The sequence below is a fragment of the Phyllobates terribilis genome, unplaced genomic scaffold (genome assembly GCF_046119375.1).
Source record: "Phyllobates terribilis strain yellow unplaced genomic scaffold, ASM4611937v1 Scaffold_2932__1_contigs__length_98514, whole genome shotgun sequence".
Classification (NCBI taxonomy): Eukaryota; Metazoa; Chordata; class Amphibia; order Anura; family Dendrobatidae; genus Phyllobates; species Phyllobates terribilis.
Genome location: NW_027365686.1, coordinates 80,386 through 98,515, shown reverse-complemented (window position 1 = coordinate 98,515; position 18,130 = coordinate 80,386). Strand labels below are relative to the sequence as shown.

Sequence of the window (18,130 nt, the reverse complement as noted above, 5' to 3'; positions counted from 1 at the left end):
TCTGGTTATCGCTTCTCGGCCTTTTGGCTAAGATCAAGTGTAGTATCTGTTCTTATCAGTTTAATATCTGATACGTCCCCTATCTGGGGACCATATATTAAATGGATTTTTAGAACAGGGAGATGGAAAAAGAGCTTGCTCTGTCCACTCCACGCATTGACCTGGTATTGCAGTATCTCCAGGACCGGTGCACCCCTTCTTTAATGCAGTTTCTAAAATCAGAAAGAATTGAATTCAATGTTTTTTGTTCATTTTGCTTGTTTGTCGGATTTTGGGATGGACTCTTTGGCTCTGCTTTTCTTCTCCTCATTGGATTTTTCATGTTCAAAGTTGCAGAAGCCAGATTACAAGCTCATTTTGGTTCAACTTCAGCAACTGTGCATTGCATTGCCATGTAATGTGATGCAATGCTATCTTTCTAGCTCTCCCTTTCTACTTCCTTTTGGATAAACAGACATATTAGGCAAGCATTTTGGAGCTTTCACCTAAATAACTACAGGTGGTGAGATAAGCTGCACAATATAATTGACCTTTCAGTATATTGTTGCACACACACCATCTATTTAGCAAATGCCCTTGTTATCAACAGCAGCCTTTTAAACTCACCCGAGCTAACAGGTATGTGCGCTGGTTACACTGCTGCGCTTAAAATTTCTTTTTTGGTTTGCTACAATGCCTTTTCTGAAACGTTGTCTCCTTCTGCTGGAACACTGACTTCTTTCATTTAATGCCTGCAGACTATAAAAGAGAACCCAACCCAAAAAGTTTGGTTGATTAGTCTGTGGCATTCTGTTAAACTGTTGCTTATGGCGGTCTCTGTGAGCTTCTCAGCGACATTCAGCCAGCCAGGTATCCTGCCTGCAGTAGATGGAATGTGGCAATGGAACGCTGGCTGCGCGTGTCATAATAGGCTCTGAGCCTTTATATACCTGTGCACAGCAGCAGCCACCTTCAGTCTGCTGCTGGACAGCCAGCAGCAGCAGCAGCAGCAGGAGAGGTATGTAATCAGGAGCCCTCCTGCTAAGGGTAGACAGCTGCTCGTTCCACCCCACCCCCCGCCTTAATTGGTTCTCCTCCCTTCCAACGGTGTTGAGGCGGGTGGGAACAGCAGGGGGTGAAGGTGCTGTGTTTAAAGAGGTGGAGTTATGCAGATCTAAAACGCGTGGATTGCAGCAGCAGCAAGCCGAAAAGTGCAGGCATGTAAGGGATCTAGAGGTTGACAACATGTCTTCTTAACGGGAGTCCAGGAGCTCATCTCCACAAATGGACTTTTTAGGATCCTTGGGTGGCTCCGTAGTTTGAAACCAATTCTGGTTATCGCTTCTCGGCCTTTTGGCTAAGATCAAGTGTAGTATCTGTTCTTATCAGTTTAATATCTGATACGTCCCCTATCTGGGGACCATATATTAAATGGATTTTTAGAACAGGGAGATGGAAAAAGAGCTTGCTCTGTCCACTCCACGCATTGACCTGGTATTGCAGTATCTCCAGGACCGGTGCACCCCTTCTTTAATGCAGTTTCTAAAATCAGAAAGAATTGAATTCAATGTTTTTTGTTCATTTTGCTTGTTTGTCGGATTTTGGGATGGACTCTTTGGCTCTGCTTTTCTTCTCCTCATTGGATTTTTCATGTTCAAAGTTGCAGAAGCCAGATTACAAGCTCATTTTGGTTCAACTTCAGCAACTGTGCATTGCATTGCCATGTAATGTGATGCAATGCTATCTTTCTAGCTCTCCCTTTCTACTTCCTTTTGGATAAACAGACATATTAGGCAAGCATTTTGGAGCTTTCACCTAAATAACTACAGGTGGTGAGATAAGCTGCACAATATAATTGACCTTTCAGTATATTGTTGCACACACACCATCTATTTAGCAAATGCCCTTGTTATCAACAGCAGCCTTTTAAACTCACCCGAGCTAACAGGTATGTGCGCTGGTTACACTGCTGCGCTTAAAATTTCTTTTTTGGTTTGCTACAATGCCTTTTCTGAAACGTTGTCTCCTTCTGCTGGAACACTGACTTCTTTCATTTAATGCCTGCAGACTATAAAAGAGAACCCAACCCAAAAAGTTTGGTTGATTAGTCTGTGGCATTCTGTTAAACTGTTGCTTATGGCGGTCTCTGTGAGCTTCTCAGCGACATTCAGCCAGCCAGGTATCCTGCCTGCAGTAGATGGAATGTGGCAATGGAACGCTGGCTGCGCGTGTCATAATAGGCTCTGAGCCTTTATATACCTGTGCACAGCAGCAGCCACCTTCAGTCTGCTGCTGGACAGCCAGCAGCAGCAGCAGCAGCAGGAGAGGTATGTAATCAGGAGCCCTCCTGCTAAGGGTAGACAGCTGCTCGTTCCACCCCACCCCCCGCCTTAATTGGTTCTCCTCCCTTCCAACGGTGTTGAGGCGGGTGGGAACAGCAGGGGGTGAAGGTGCTGTGTTTAAAGAGGTGGAGTTATGCAGATCTAAAACGCGTGGATTGCAGCAGCAGCAAGCCGAAAAGTGCAGGCATGTAAGGGATCTAGAGGTTGACAACATGTCTTCTTAACGGGAGTCCAGGAGCTCATCTCCACAAATGGACTTTTTAGGATCCTTGGGTGGCTCCGTAGTTTGAAACCAATTCTGGTTATCGCTTCTCGGCCTTTTGGCTAAGATCAAGTGTAGTATCTGTTCTTATCAGTTTAATATCTGATACGTCCCCTATCTGGGGACCATATATTAAATGGATTTTTAGAACAGGGAGATGGAAAAAGAGCTTGCTCTGTCCACTCCACGCATTGACCTGGTATTGCAGTATCTCCAGGACCGGTGCACCCCTTCTTTAATGCAGTTTCTAAAATCAGAAAGAATTGAATTCAATGTTTTTTGTTCATTTTGCTTGTTTGTCGGATTTTGGGATGGACTCTTTGGCTCTGCTTTTCTTCTCCTCATTGGATTTTTCATGTTCAAAGTTGCAGAAGCCAGATTACAAGCTCATTTTGGTTCAACTTCAGCAACTGTGCATTGCATTGCCATGTAATGTGATGCAATGCTATCTTTCTAGCTCTCCCTTTCTACTTCCTTTTGGATAAACAGACATATTAGGCAAGCATTTTGGAGCTTTCACCTAAATAACTACAGGTGGTGAGATAAGCTGCACAATATAATTGACCTTTCAGTATATTGTTGCACACACACACATCTATTTAGCAAATGCCCTTGTTATCAACAGCAGCCTTTTAAACTCACCCGAGCTAACAGGTATGTGCGCTGGTTACACTGCTGCGCTTAAAATTTCTTTTTTGGTTTGCTACAATGCCTTTTCTGAAACGTTGTCTCCTTCTGCTGGAACACTGACTTCTTTCATTTAATGCCTGCAGACTATAAAAGAGAACCCAACCCAAAAAGTTTGGTTGATTAGTCTGTGGCATTCTGTTAAACTGTTGCTTATGGCGGTCTCTGTGAGCTTCTCAGCGACATTCAGCCAGCCAGGTATCCTGCCTGCAGTAGATGGAATGTGGCAATGGAACGCTGGCTGCGCGTGTCATAATAGGCTCTGAGCCTTTATATACCTGTGCACAGCAGCAGCCACCTTCAGTCTGCTGCTGGACAGCCAGCAGCAGCAGCAGCAGCAGGAGAGGTATGTAATCAGGAGCCCTCCTGCTAAGGGTAGACAGCTGCTCGTTCCACCCCACCCCCCGCCTTAATTGGTTCTCCTCCCTTCCAACGGTGTTGAGGCGGGTGGGAACAGCAGGGGGTGAAGGTGCTGTGTTTAAAGAGGTGGAGTTATGCAGATCTAAAACGCGTGGATTGCAGCAGCAGCAAGCCGAAAAGTGCAGGCATGTAAGGGATCTAGAGGTTGACAACATGTCTTCTTAACGGGAGTCCAGGAGCTCATCTCCACAAATGGACTTTTTAGGATCCTTGGGTGGCTCCGTAGTTTGAAACCAATTCTGGTTATCGCTTCTCGGCCTTTTGGCTAAGATCAAGTGTAGTATCTGTTCTTATCAGTTTAATATCTGATACGTCCCCTATCTGGGGACCATATATTAAATGGATTTTTAGAACAGGGAGATGGAAAAAGAGCTTGCTCTGTCCACTCCACGCATTGACCTGGTATTGCAGTATCTCCAGGACCGGTGCACCCCTTCTTTAATGCAGTTTCTAAAATCAGAAAGAATTGAATTCAATGTTTTTTGTTCATTTTGCTTGTTTGTCGGATTTTGGGATGGACTCTTTGGCTCTGCTTTTCTTCTCCTCATTGGATTTTTCATGTTCAAAGTTGCAGAAGCCAGATTACAAGCTCATTTTGGTTCAACTTCAGCAACTGTGCATTGCATTGCCATGTAATGTGATGCAATGCTATCTTTCTAGCTCTCCCTTTCTACTTCCTTTTGGATAAACAGACATATTAGGCAAGCATTTTGGAGCTTTCACCTAAATAACTACAGGTGGTGAGATAAGCTGCACAATATAATTGACCTTTCAGTATATTGTTGCACACACACCATCTATTTAGCAAATGCCCTTGTTATCAACAGCAGCCTTTTAAACTCACCCGAGCTAACAGGTATGTGCGCTGGTTACACTGCTGCGCTTAAAATTTCTTTTTTGGTTTGCTACAATGCCTTTTCTGAAACGTTGTCTCCTTCTGCTGGAACACTGACTTCTTTCATTTAATGCCTGCAGACTATAAAAGAGAACCCAACCCAAAAAGTTTGGTTGATTAGTCTGTGGCATTCTGTTAAACTGTTGCTTATGGCGGTCTCTGTGAGCTTCTCAGCGACATTCAGCCAGCCAGGTATCCTGCCTGCAGTAGATGGAATGTGGCAATGGAACGCTGGCTGCGCGTGTCATAATAGGCTCTGAGCCTTTATATACCTGTGCACAGCAGCAGCCACCTTCAGTCTGCTGCTGGACAGCCAGCAGCAGCAGCAGCAGCAGGAGAGGTATGTAATCAGGAGCCCTCCTGCTAAGGGTAGACAGCTGCTCGTTCCACCCCACCCCCCGCCTTAATTGGTTCTCCTCCCTTCCAACGGTGTTGAGGCGGGTGGGAACAGCAGGGGGTGAAGGTGCTGTGTTTAAAGAGGTGGAGTTATGCAGATCTAAAACGCGTGGATTGCAGCAGCAGCAAGCCGAAAAGTGCAGGCATGTAAGGGATCTAGAGGTTGACAACATGTCTTCTTAACGGGAGTCCAGGAGCTCATCTCCACAAATGGACTTTTTAGGATCCTTGGGTGGCTCCGTAGTTTGAAACCAATTCTGGTTATCGCTTCTCGGCCTTTTGGCTAAGATCAAGTGTAGTATCTGTTCTTATCAGTTTAATATCTGATACGTCCCCTATCTGGGGACCATATATTAAATGGATTTTTAGAACAGGGAGATGGAAAAAGAGCTTGCTCTGTCCACTCCACGCATTGACCTGGTATTGCAGTATCTCCAGGACCGGTGCACCCCTTCTTTAATGCAGTTTCTAAAATCAGAAAGAATTGAATTCAATGTTTTTTGTTCATTTTGCTTGTTTGTCGGATTTTGGGATGGACTCTTTGGCTCTGCTTTTCTTCTCCTCATTGGATTTTTCATGTTCAAAGTTGCAGAAGCCAGATTACAAGCTCATTTTGGTTCAACTTCAGCAACTGTGCATTGCATTGCCATGTAATGTGATGCAATGCTATCTTTCTAGCTCTCCCTTTCTACTTCCTTTTGGATAAACAGACATATTAGGCAAGCATTTTGGAGCTTTCACCTAAATAACTACAGGTGGTGAGATAAGCTGCACAATATAATTGACCTTTCAGTATATTGTTGCACACACACCATCTATTTAGCAAATGCCCTTGTTATCAACAGCAGCCTTTTAAACTCACCCGAGCTAACAGGTATGTGCGCTGGTTACACTGCTGCGCTTAAAATTTCTTTTTTGGTTTGCTACAATGCCTTTTCTGAAACGTTGTCTCCTTCTGCTGGAACACTGACTTCTTTCATTTAATGCCTGCAGACTATAAAAGAGAACCCAACCCAAAAAGTTTGGTTGATTAGTCTGTGGCATTCTGTTAAACTGTTGCTTATGGCGGTCTCTGTGAGCTTCTCAGCGACATTCAGCCAGCCAGGTATCCTGCCTGCAGTAGATGGAATGTGGCAATGGAACGCTGGCTGCGCGTGTCATAATAGGCTCTGAGCCTTTATATACCTGTGCACAGCAGCAGCCACCTTCAGTCTGCTGCTGGACAGCCAGCAGCAGCAGCAGCAGCAGGAGAGGTATGTAATCAGGAGCCCTCCTGCTAAGGGTAGACAGCTGCTCGTTCCACCCCACCCCCCGCCTTAATTGGTTCTCCTCCCTTCCAACGGTGTTGAGGCGGGTGGGAACAGCAGGGGGTGAAGGTGCTGTGTTTAAAGAGGTGGAGTTATGCAGATCTAAAACGCGTGGATTGCAGCAGCAGCAAGCCGAAAAGTGCAGGCATGTAAGGGATCTAGAGGTTGACAACATGTCTTCTTAACGGGAGTCCAGGAGCTCATCTCCACAAATGGACTTTTTAGGATCCTTGGGTGGCTCCGTAGTTTGAAACCAATTCTGGTTATCGCTTCTCGGCCTTTTGGCTAAGATCAAGTGTAGTATCTGTTCTTATCAGTTTAATATCTGATACGTCCCCTATCTGGGGACCATATATTAAATGGATTTTTAGAACAGGGAGATGGAAAAAGAGCTTGCTCTGTCCACTCCACGCATTGACCTGGTATTGCAGTATCTCCAGGACCGGTGCACCCCTTCTTTAATGCAGTTTCTAAAATCAGAAAGAATTGAATTCAATGTTTTTTGTTCATTTTGCTTGTTTGTCGGATTTTGGGATGGACTCTTTGGCTCTGCTTTTCTTCTCCTCATTGGATTTTTCATGTTCAAAGTTGCAGAAGCCAGATTACAAGCTCATTTTGGTTCAACTTCAGCAACTGTGCATTGCATTGCCATGTAATGTGATGCAATGCTATCTTTCTAGCTCTCCCTTTCTACTTCCTTTTGGATAAACAGACATATTAGGCAAGCATTTTGGAGCTTTCACCTAAATAACTACAGGTGGTGAGATAAGCTGCACAATATAATTGACCTTTCAGTATATTGTTGCACACACACCATCTATTTAGCAAATGCCCTTGTTATCAACAGCAGCCTTTTAAACTCACCCGAGCTAACAGGTATGTGCGCTGGTTACACTGCTGCGCTTAAAATTTCTTTTTTGGTTTGCTACAATGCCTTTTCTGAAACGTTGTCTCCTTCTGCTGGAACACTGACTTCTTTCATTTAATGCCTGCAGACTATAAAAGAGAACCCAACCCAAAAAGTTTGGTTGATTAGTCTGTGGCATTCTGTTAAACTGTTGCTTATGGCGGTCTCTGTGAGCTTCTCAGCGACATTCAGCCAGCCAGGTATCCTGCCTGCAGTAGATGGAATGTGGCAATGGAACGCTGGCTGCGCGTGTCATAATAGGCTCTGAGCCTTTATATACCTGTGCACAGCAGCAGCCACCTTCAGTCTGCTGCTGGACAGCCAGCAGCAGCAGCAGCAGCAGGAGAGGTATGTAATCAGGAGCCCTCCTGCTAAGGGTAGACAGCTGCTCGTTCCACCCCACCCCCCGCCTTAATTGGTTCTCCTCCCTTCCAACGGTGTTGAGGCGGGTGGGAACAGCAGGGGGTGAAGGTGCTGTGTTTAAAGAGGTGGAGTTATGCAGATCTAAAACGCGTGGATTGCAGCAGCAGCAAGCCGAAAAGTGCAGGCATGTAAGGGATCTAGAGGTTGACAACATGTCTTCTTAACGGGAGTCCAGGAGCTCATCTCCACAAATGGACTTTTTAGGATCCTTGGGTGGCTCCGTAGTTTGAAACCAATTCTGGTTATCGCTTCTCGGCCTTTTGGCTAAGATCAAGTGTAGTATCTGTTCTTATCAGTTTAATATCTGATACGTCCCCTATCTGGGGACCATATATTAAATGGATTTTTAGAACAGGGAGATGGAAAAAGAGCTTGCTCTGTCCACTCCACGCATTGACCTGGTATTGCAGTATCTCCAGGACCGGTGCACCCCTTCTTTAATGCAGTTTCTAAAATCAGAAAGAATTGAATTCAATGTTTTTTGTTCATTTTGCTTGTTTGTCGGATTTTGGGATGGACTCTTTGGCTCTGCTTTTCTTCTCCTCATTGGATTTTTCATGTTCAAAGTTGCAGAAGCCAGATTACAAGCTCATTTTGGTTCAACTTCAGCAACTGTGCATTGCATTGCCATGTAATGTGATGCAATGCTATCTTTCTAGCTCTCCCTTTCTACTTCCTTTTGGATAAACAGACATATTAGGCAAGCATTTTGGAGCTTTCACCTAAATAACTACAGGTGGTGAGATAAGCTGCACAATATAATTGACCTTTCAGTATATTGTTGCACACACACCATCTATTTAGCAAATGCCCTTGTTATCAACAGCAGCCTTTTAAACTCACCCGAGCTAACAGGTATGTGCGCTGGTTACACTGCTGCGCTTAAAATTTCTTTTTTGGTTTGCTACAATGCCTTTTCTGAAACGTTGTCTCCTTCTGCTGGAACACTGACTTCTTTCATTTAATGCCTGCAGACTATAAAAGAGAACCCAACCCAAAAAGTTTGGTTGATTAGTCTGTGGCATTCTGTTAAACTGTTGCTTATGGCGGTCTCTGTGAGCTTCTCAGCGACATTCAGCCAGCCAGGTATCCTGCCTGCAGTAGATGGAATGTGGCAATGGAACGCTGGCTGCGCGTGTCATAATAGGCTCTGAGCCTTTATATACCTGTGCACAGCAGCAGCCACCTTCAGTCTGCTGCTGGACAGCCAGCAGCAGCAGCAGCAGCAGGAGAGGTATGTAATCAGGAGCCCTCCTGCTAAGGGTAGACAGCTGCTCGTTCCACCCCACCCCCCGCCTTAATTGGTTCTCCTCCCTTCCAACGGTGTTGAGGCGGGTGGGAACAGCAGGGGGTGAAGGTGCTGTGTTTAAAGAGGTGGAGTTATGCAGATCTAAAACGCGTGGATTGCAGCAGCAGCAAGCCGAAAAGTGCAGGCATGTAAGGGATCTAGAGGTTGACAACATGTCTTCTTAACGGGAGTCCAGGAGCTCATCTCCACAAATGGACTTTTTAGGATCCTTGGGTGGCTCCGTAGTTTGAAACCAATTCTGGTTATCGCTTCTCGGCCTTTTGGCTAAGATCAAGTGTAGTATCTGTTCTTATCAGTTTAATATCTGATACGTCCCCTATCTGGGGACCATATATTAAATGGATTTTTAGAACAGGGAGATGGAAAAAGAGCTTGCTCTGTCCACTCCACGCATTGACCTGGTATTGCAGTATCTCCAGGACCGGTGCACCCCTTCTTTAATGCAGTTTCTAAAATCAGAAAGAATTGAATTCAATGTTTTTTGTTCATTTTGCTTGTTTGTCGGATTTTGGGATGGACTCTTTGGCTCTGCTTTTCTTCTCCTCATTGGATTTTTCATGTTCAAAGTTGCAGAAGCCAGATTACAAGCTCATTTTGGTTCAACTTCAGCAACTGTGCATTGCATTGCCATGTAATGTGATGCAATGCTATCTTTCTAGCTCTCCCTTTCTACTTCCTTTTGGATAAACAGACATATTAGGCAAGCATTTTGGAGCTTTCACCTAAATAACTACAGGTGGTGAGATAAGCTGCACAATATAATTGACCTTTCAGTATATTGTTGCACACACACCATCTATTTAGCAAATGCCCTTGTTATCAACAGCAGCCTTTTAAACTCACCCGAGCTAACAGGTATGTGCGCTGGTTACACTGCTGCGCTTAAAATTTCTTTTTTGGTTTGCTACAATGCCTTTTCTGAAACGTTGTCTCCTTCTGCTGGAACACTGACTTCTTTCATTTAATGCCTGCAGACTATAAAAGAGAACCCAACCCAAAAAGTTTGGTTGATTAGTCTGTGGCATTCTGTTAAACTGTTGCTTATGGCGGTCTCTGTGAGCTTCTCAGCGACATTCAGCCAGCCAGGTATCCTGCCTGCAGTAGATGGAATGTGGCAATGGAACGCTGGCTGCGCGTGTCATAATAGGCTCTGAGCCTTTATATACCTGTGCACAGCAGCAGCCACCTTCAGTCTGCTGCTGGACAGCCAGCAGCAGCAGCAGCAGCAGGAGAGGTATGTAATCAGGAGCCCTCCTGCTAAGGGTAGACAGCTGCTCGTTCCACCCCACCCCCCGCCTTAATTGGTTCTCCTCCCTTCCAACGGTGTTGAGGCGGGTGGGAACAGCAGGGGGTGAAGGTGCTGTGTTTAAAGAGGTGGAGTTATGCAGATCTAAAACGCGTGGATTGCAGCAGCAGCAAGCCGAAAAGTGCAGGCATGTAAGGGATCTAGAGGTTGACAACATGTCTTCTTAACGGGAGTCCAGGAGCTCATCTCCACAAATGGACTTTTTAGGATCCTTGGGTGGCTCCGTAGTTTGAAACCAATTCTGGTTATCGCTTCTCGGCCTTTTGGCTAAGATCAAGTGTAGTATCTGTTCTTATCAGTTTAATATCTGATACGTCCCCTATCTGGGGACCATATATTAAATGGATTTTTAGAACAGGGAGATGGAAAAAGAGCTTGCTCTGTCCACTCCACGCATTGACCTGGTATTGCAGTATCTCCAGGACCGGTGCACCCCTTCTTTAATGCAGTTTCTAAAATCAGAAAGAATTGAATTCAATGTTTTTTGTTCATTTTGCTTGTTTGTCGGATTTTGGGATGGACTCTTTGGCTCTGCTTTTCTTCTCCTCATTGGATTTTTCATGTTCAAAGTTGCAGAAGCCAGATTACAAGCTCATTTTGGTTCAACTTCAGCAACTGTGCATTGCATTGCCATGTAATGTGATGCAATGCTATCTTTCTAGCTCTCCCTTTCTACTTCCTTTTGGATAAACAGACATATTAGGCAAGCATTTTGGAGCTTTCACCTAAATAACTACAGGTGGTGAGATAAGCTGCACAATATAATTGACCTTTCAGTATATTGTTGCACACACACCATCTATTTAGCAAATGCCCTTGTTATCAACAGCAGCCTTTTAAACTCACCCGAGCTAACAGGTATGTGCGCTGGTTACACTGCTGCGCTTAAAATTTCTTTTTTGGTTTGCTACAATGCCTTTTCTGAAACGTTGTCTCCTTCTGCTGGAACACTGACTTCTTTCATTTAATGCCTGCAGACTATAAAAGAGAACCCAACCCAAAAAGTTTGGTTGATTAGTCTGTGGCATTCTGTTAAACTGTTGCTTATGGCGGTCTCTGTGAGCTTCTCAGCGACATTCAGCCAGCCAGGTATCCTGCCTGCAGTAGATGGAATGTGGCAATGGAACGCTGGCTGCGCGTGTCATAATAGGCTCTGAGCCTTTATATACCTGTGCACAGCAGCAGCCACCTTCAGTCTGCTGCTGGACAGCCAGCAGCAGCAGCAGCAGCAGGAGAGGTATGTAATCAGGAGCCCTCCTGCTAAGGGTAGACAGCTGCTCGTTCCACCCCACCCCCCGCCTTAATTGGTTCTCCTCCCTTCCAACGGTGTTGAGGCGGGTGGGAACAGCAGGGGGTGAAGGTGCTGTGTTTAAAGAGGTGGAGTTATGCAGATCTAAAACGCGTGGATTGCAGCAGCAGCAAGCCGAAAAGTGCAGGCATGTAAGGGATCTAGAGGTTGACAACATGTCTTCTTAACGGGAGTCCAGGAGCTCATCTCCACAAATGGACTTTTTAGGATCCTTGGGTGGCTCCGTAGTTTGAAACCAATTCTGGTTATCGCTTCTCGGCCTTTTGGCTAAGATCAAGTGTAGTATCTGTTCTTATCAGTTTAATATCTGATACGTCCCCTATCTGGGGACCATATATTAAATGGATTTTTAGAACAGGGAGATGGAAAAAGAGCTTGCTCTGTCCACTCCACGCATTGACCTGGTATTGCAGTATCTCCAGGACCGGTGCACCCCTTCTTTAATGCAGTTTCTAAAATCAGAAAGAATTGAATTCAATGTTTTTTGTTCATTTTGCTTGTTTGTCGGATTTTGGGATGGACTCTTTGGCTCTGCTTTTCTTCTCCTCATTGGATTTTTCATGTTCAAAGTTGCAGAAGCCAGATTACAAGCTCATTTTGGTTCAACTTCAGCAACTGTGCATTGCATTGCCATGTAATGTGATGCAATGCTATCTTTCTAGCTCTCCCTTTCTACTTCCTTTTGGATAAACAGACATATTAGGCAAGCATTTTGGAGCTTTCACCTAAATAACTACAGGTGGTGAGATAAGCTGCACAATATAATTGACCTTTCAGTATATTGTTGCACACACACCATCTATTTAGCAAATGCCCTTGTTATCAACAGCAGCCTTTTAAACTCACCCGAGCTAACAGGTATGTGCGCTGGTTACACTGCTGCGCTTAAAATTTCTTTTTTGGTTTGCTACAATGCCTTTTCTGAAACGTTGTCTCCTTCTGCTGGAACACTGACTTCTTTCATTTAATGCCTGCAGACTATAAAAGAGAACCCAACCCAAAAAGTTTGGTTGATTAGTCTGTGGCATTCTGTTAAACTGTTGCTTATGGCGGTCTCTGTGAGCTTCTCAGCGACATTCAGCCAGCCAGGTATCCTGCCTGCAGTAGATGGAATGTGGCAATGGAACGCTGGCTGCGCGTGTCATAATAGGCTCTGAGCCTTTATATACCTGTGCACAGCAGCAGCCACCTTCAGTCTGCTGCTGGACAGCCAGCAGCAGCAGCAGCAGCAGGAGAGGTATGTAATCAGGAGCCCTCCTGCTAAGGGTAGACAGCTGCTCGTTCCACCCCACCCCCCGCCTTAATTGGTTCTCCTCCCTTCCAACGGTGTTGAGGCGGGTGGGAACAGCAGGGGGTGAAGGTGCTGTGTTTAAAGAGGTGGAGTTATGCAGATCTAAAACGCGTGGATTGCAGCAGCAGCAAGCCGAAAAGTGCAGGCATGTAAGGGATCTAGAGGTTGACAACATGTCTTCTTAACGGGAGTCCAGGAGCTCATCTCCACAAATGGACTTTTTAGGATCCTTGGGTGGCTCCGTAGTTTGAAACCAATTCTGGTTATCGCTTCTCGGCCTTTTGGCTAAGATCAAGTGTAGTATCTGTTCTTATCAGTTTAATATCTGATACGTCCCCTATCTGGGGACCATATATTAAATGGATTTTTAGAACAGGGAGATGGAAAAAGAGCTTGCTCTGTCCACTCCACGCATTGACCTGGTATTGCAGTATCTCCAGGACCGGTGCACCCCTTCTTTAATGCAGTTTCTAAAATCAGAAAGAATTGAATTCAATGTTTTTTGTTCATTTTGCTTGTTTGTCGGATTTTGGGATGGACTCTTTGGCTCTGCTTTTCTTCTCCTCATTGGATTTTTCATGTTCAAAGTTGCAGAAGCCAGATTACAAGCTCATTTTGGTTCAACTTCAGCAACTGTGCATTGCATTGCCATGTAATGTGATGCAATGCTATCTTTCTAGCTCTCCCTTTCTACTTCCTTTTGGATAAACAGACATATTAGGCAAGCATTTTGGAGCTTTCACCTAAATAACTACAGGTGGTGAGATAAGCTGCACAATATAATTGACCTTTCAGTATATTGTTGCACACACACCATCTATTTAGCAAATGCCCTTGTTATCAACAGCAGCCTTTTAAACTCACCCGAGCTAACAGGTATGTGCGCTGGTTACACTGCTGCGCTTAAAATTTCTTTTTTGGTTTGCTACAATGCCTTTTCTGAAACGTTGTCTCCTTCTGCTGGAACACTGACTTCTTTCATTTAATGCCTGCAGACTATAAAAGAGAACCCAACCCAAAAAGTTTGGTTGATTAGTCTGTGGCATTCTGTTAAACTGTTGCTTATGGCGGTCTCTGTGAGCTTCTCAGCGACATTCAGCCAGCCAGGTATCCTGCCTGCAGTAGATGGAATGTGGCAATGGAACGCTGGCTGCGCGTGTCATAATAGGCTCTGAGCCTTTATATACCTGTGCACAGCAGCAGCCACCTTCAGTCTGCTGCTGGACAGCCAGCAGCAGCAGCAGCAGCAGGAGAGGTATGTAATCAGGAGCCCTCCTGCTAAGGGTAGACAGCTGCTCGTTCCACCCCACCCCCCGCCTTAATTGGTTCTCCTCCCTTCCAACGGTGTTGAGGCGGGTGGGAACAGCAGGGGGTGAAGGTGCTGTGTTTAAAGAGGTGGAGTTATGCAGATCTAAAACGCGTGGATTGCAGCAGCAGCAAGCCGAAAAGTGCAGGCATGTAAGGGATCTAGAGGTTGACAACATGTCTTCTTAACGGGAGTCCAGGAGCTCATCTCCACAAATGGACTTTTTAGGATCCTTGGGTGGCTCCGTAGTTTGAAACCAATTCTGGTTATCGCTTCTCGGCCTTTTGGCTAAGATCAAGTGTAGTATCTGTTCTTATCAGTTTAATATCTGATACGTCCCCTATCTGGGGACCATATATTAAATGGATTTTTAGAACAGGGAGATGGAAAAAGAGCTTGCTCTGTCCACTCCACGCATTGACCTGGTATTGCAGTATCTCCAGGACCGGTGCACCCCTTCTTTAATGCAGTTTCTAAAATCAGAAAGAATTGAATTCAATGTTTTTTGTTCATTTTGCTTGTTTGTCGGATTTTGGGATGGACTCTTTGGCTCTGCTTTTCTTCTCCTCATTGGATTTTTCATGTTCAAAGTTGCAGAAGCCAGATTACAAGCTCATTTTGGTTCAACTTCAGCAACTGTGCATTGCATTGCCATGTAATGTGATGCAATGCTATCTTTCTAGCTCTCCCTTTCTACTTCCTTTTGGATAAACAGACATATTAGGCAAGCATTTTGGAGCTTTCACCTAAATAACTACAGGTGGTGAGATAAGCTGCACAATATAATTGACCTTTCAGTATATTGTTGCACACACACCATCTATTTAGCAAATGCCCTTGTTATCAACAGCAGCCTTTTAAACTCACCCGAGCTAACAGGTATGTGCGCTGGTTACACTGCTGCGCTTAAAATTTCTTTTTTGGTTTGCTACAATGCCTTTTCTGAAACGTTGTCTCCTTCTGCTGGAACACTGACTTCTTTCATTTAATGCCTGCAGACTATAAAAGAGAACCCAACCCAAAAAGTTTGGTTGATTAGTCTGTGGCATTCTGTTAAACTGTTGCTTATGGCGGTCTCTGTGAGCTTCTCAGCGACATTCAGCCAGCCAGGTATCCTGCCTGCAGTAGATGGAATGTGGCAATGGAACGCTGGCTGCGCGTGTCATAATAGGCTCTGAGCCTTTATATACCTGTGCACAGCAGCAGCCACCTTCAGTCTGCTGCTGGACAGCCAGCAGCAGCAGCAGCAGCAGGAGAGGTATGTAATCAGGAGCCCTCCTGCTAAGGGTAGACAGCTGCTCGTTCCACCCCACCCCCCGCCTTAATTGGTTCTCCTCCCTTCCAACGGTGTTGAGGCGGGTGGGAACAGCAGGGGGTGAAGGTGCTGTGTTTAAAGAGGTGGAGTTATGCAGATCTAAAACGCGTGGATTGCAGCAGCAGCAAGCCGAAAAGTGCAGGCATGTAAGGGATCTAGAGGTTGACAACATGTCTTCTTAACGGGAGTCCAGGAGCTCATCTCCACAAATGGACTTTTTAGGATCCTTGGGTGGCTCCGTAGTTTGAAACCAATTCTGGTTATCGCTTCTCGGCCTTTTGGCTAAGATCAAGTGTAGTATCTGTTCTTATCAGTTTAATATCTGATACGTCCCCTATCTGGGGACCATATATTAAATGGATTTTTAGAACAGGGAGATGGAAAAAGAGCTTGCTCTGTCCACTCCACGCATTGACCTGGTATTGCAGTATCTCCAGGACCGGTGCACCCCTTCTTTAATGCAGTTTCTAAAATCAGAAAGAATTGAATTCAATGTTTTTTGTTCATTTTGCTTGTTTGTCGGATTTTGGGATGGACTCTTTGGCTCTGCTTTTCTTCTCCTCATTGGATTTTTCATGTTCAAAGTTGCAGAAGCCAGATTACAAGCTCATTTTGGTTCAACTTCAGCAACTGTGCATTGCATTGCCATGTAATGTGATGCAATGCTATCTTTCTAGCTCTCCCTTTCTACTTCCTTTTGGATAAACAGACATATTAGGCAAGCATTTTGGAGCTTTCACCTAAATAACTACAGGTGGTGAGATAAGCTGCACAATATAATTGACCTTTCAGTATATTGTTGCACACACACCATCTATTTAGCAAATGCCCTTGTTATCAACAGCAGCCTTTTAAACTCACCCGAGCTAACAGGTATGTGCGCTGGTTACACTGCTGCGCTTAAAATTTCTTTTTTGGTTTGCTACAATGCCTTTTCTGAAACGTTGTCTCCTTCTGCTGGAACACTGACTTCTTTCATTTAATGCCTGCAGACTATAAAAGAGAACCCAACCCAAAAAGTTTGGTTGATTAGTCTGTGGCATTCTGTTAAACTGTTGCTTATGGCGGTCTCTGTGAGCTTCTCAGCGACATTCAGCCAGCCAGGTATCCTGCCTGCAGTAGATGGAATGTGGCAATGGAACGCTGGCTGCGCGTGTCATAATAGGCTCTGAGCCTTTATATACCTGTGCACAGCAGCAGCCACCTTCAGTCTGCTGCTGGACAGCCAGCAGCAGCAGCAGCAGCAGGAGAGGTAGTAATCAGGAGCCCTCCTGCTAAGGGTAGACAGCTGCTCGTTCCACCCCACCCCCCGCCTTAATTGGTTCTCCTCCCTTCCAACGGTGTTGAGGCGGGTGGGAACAGCAGGGGGTGAAGGTGCTGTGTTTAAAGAGGTGGAGTTATGCAGATCTAAAACGCGTGGATTGCAGCAGCAGCAAGCCGAAAAGTGCAGGCATGTAAGGGATCTAGAGGTTGACAACATGTCTTCTTAACGGGAGTCCAGGAGCTCATCTCCACAAATGGACTTTTTAGGATCCTTGGGTGGCTCCGTAGTTTGAAACCAATTCTGGTTATCGCTTCTCGGCCTTTTGGCTAAGATCAAGTGTAGTATCTGTTCTTATCAGTTTAATATCTGATACGTCCCCTATCTGGGGACCATATATTAAATGGATTTTTAGAACAGGGAGATGGAAAAAGAGCTTGCTCTGTCCACTCCACGCATTGACCTGGTATTGCAGTATCTCCAGGACCGGTGCACCCCTTCTTTAATGCAGTTTCTAAAATCAGAAAGAATTGAATTCAATGTTTTTTGTTCATTTTGCTTGTTTGTCGGATTTTGGGATGGACTCTTTGGCTCTGCTTTTCTTCTCCTCATTGGATTTTTCATGTTCAAAGTTGCAGAAGCCAGATTACAAGCTCATTTTGGTTCAACTTCAGCAACTGTGCATTGCATTGCCATGTAATGTGATGCAATGCTATCTTTCTAGCTCTCCCTTTCTACTTCCTTTTGGATAAACAGACATATTAGGCAAGCATTTTGGAGCTTTCACCTAAATAACTACAGGTGGTGAGATAAGCTGCACAATATAATTGACCTTTCAGTATATTGTTGCACACACACCATCTATTTAGCAAATGCCCTTGTTATCAACAGCAGCCTTTTAAACTCACCCGAGCTAACAGGTATGTGCGCTGGTTACACTGCTGCGCTTAAAATTTCTTTTTTGGTTTGCTACAATGCCTTTTCTGAAACGTTGTCTCCTTCTGCTGGAACACTGACTTCTTTCATTTAATGCCTGCAGACTATAAAAGAGAACCCAACCCAAAAAGTTTGGTTGATTAGTCTGTGGCATTCTGTTAAACTGTTGCTTATGGCGGTCTCTGTGAGCTTCTCAGCGACATTCAGCCAGCCAGGTATCCTGCCTGCAGTAGATGGAATGTGGCAATGGAACGCTGGCTGCGCGTGTCATAATAGGCTCTGAGCCTTTATATACCTGTGCACAGCAGCAGCCACCTTCAGTCTGCTGCTGGACAGCCAGCAGCAGCAGCAGCAGCAGGAGAGGTATGTAATCAGGAGCCCTCCTGCTAAGGGTAGACAGCTGCTCGTTCCACCCCACCCCCCGCCTTAATTGGTTCTCCTCCCTTCCAACGGTGTTGAGGCGGGTGGGAACAGCAGGG

The 18,130-nt window shown here is 45.1% G+C and overlaps 14 non-coding genes across 14 annotated transcripts; all 14 read left to right on the top strand.

The window, feature by feature from the left end:
• Positions 1-7: 7 nt before the first annotated feature.
• LOC141247316 (U2 spliceosomal RNA) lies at positions 8-198 on the top strand. The gene has a single exon (XR_012310787.1). It is a non-coding gene; the product is annotated as a U2 spliceosomal RNA (small nuclear RNA).
• Positions 199-1,316: 1,118 nt separating this feature from the next.
• LOC141247315 (U2 spliceosomal RNA) lies at positions 1,317-1,507 on the top strand. Its single transcript, XR_012310786.1, has one exon. It is a non-coding gene; the product is annotated as a U2 spliceosomal RNA (small nuclear RNA).
• A 1,118-nt stretch (positions 1,508-2,625) lies between these two features.
• LOC141247314 (U2 spliceosomal RNA) lies at positions 2,626-2,816 on the top strand. Its single transcript, XR_012310785.1, has one exon. It is a non-coding gene; the product is annotated as a U2 spliceosomal RNA (small nuclear RNA).
• A 1,119-nt stretch (positions 2,817-3,935) lies between these two features.
• On the top strand, positions 3,936-4,126 carry LOC141247313 (U2 spliceosomal RNA). The gene has a single exon (XR_012310784.1). It is a non-coding gene; the product is annotated as a U2 spliceosomal RNA (small nuclear RNA).
• A 1,118-nt stretch (positions 4,127-5,244) lies between these two features.
• Positions 5,245-5,435, top strand: LOC141247312 (U2 spliceosomal RNA). Its single transcript, XR_012310783.1, has one exon. It is a non-coding gene; the product is annotated as a U2 spliceosomal RNA (small nuclear RNA).
• Positions 5,436-6,553: 1,118 nt separating this feature from the next.
• Positions 6,554-6,744, top strand: LOC141247311 (U2 spliceosomal RNA). Its single transcript, XR_012310782.1, has one exon. It is a non-coding gene; the product is annotated as a U2 spliceosomal RNA (small nuclear RNA).
• Positions 6,745-7,862: 1,118 nt separating this feature from the next.
• Positions 7,863-8,053, top strand: LOC141247310 (U2 spliceosomal RNA). Its single transcript, XR_012310781.1, has one exon. It is a non-coding gene; the product is annotated as a U2 spliceosomal RNA (small nuclear RNA).
• A 1,118-nt stretch (positions 8,054-9,171) lies between these two features.
• Positions 9,172-9,362, top strand: LOC141247309 (U2 spliceosomal RNA). The gene has a single exon (XR_012310780.1). It is a non-coding gene; the product is annotated as a U2 spliceosomal RNA (small nuclear RNA).
• A 1,118-nt stretch (positions 9,363-10,480) lies between these two features.
• Positions 10,481-10,671, top strand: LOC141247308 (U2 spliceosomal RNA). Its single transcript, XR_012310779.1, has one exon. It is a non-coding gene; the product is annotated as a U2 spliceosomal RNA (small nuclear RNA).
• Positions 10,672-11,789: 1,118 nt separating this feature from the next.
• LOC141247307 (U2 spliceosomal RNA) lies at positions 11,790-11,980 on the top strand. Its single transcript, XR_012310778.1, has one exon. It is a non-coding gene; the product is annotated as a U2 spliceosomal RNA (small nuclear RNA).
• Positions 11,981-13,098: 1,118 nt separating this feature from the next.
• Positions 13,099-13,289, top strand: LOC141247304 (U2 spliceosomal RNA). The gene has a single exon (XR_012310776.1). It is a non-coding gene; the product is annotated as a U2 spliceosomal RNA (small nuclear RNA).
• A 1,118-nt stretch (positions 13,290-14,407) lies between these two features.
• On the top strand, positions 14,408-14,598 carry LOC141247303 (U2 spliceosomal RNA). The gene has a single exon (XR_012310775.1). It is a non-coding gene; the product is annotated as a U2 spliceosomal RNA (small nuclear RNA).
• A 1,118-nt stretch (positions 14,599-15,716) lies between these two features.
• LOC141247302 (U2 spliceosomal RNA) lies at positions 15,717-15,907 on the top strand. Its single transcript, XR_012310774.1, has one exon. It is a non-coding gene; the product is annotated as a U2 spliceosomal RNA (small nuclear RNA).
• Positions 15,908-17,024: 1,117 nt separating this feature from the next.
• Positions 17,025-17,215, top strand: LOC141247301 (U2 spliceosomal RNA). Its single transcript, XR_012310773.1, has one exon. It is a non-coding gene; the product is annotated as a U2 spliceosomal RNA (small nuclear RNA).
• The last annotated feature ends 915 nt before the right edge of the window (positions 17,216-18,130 follow it).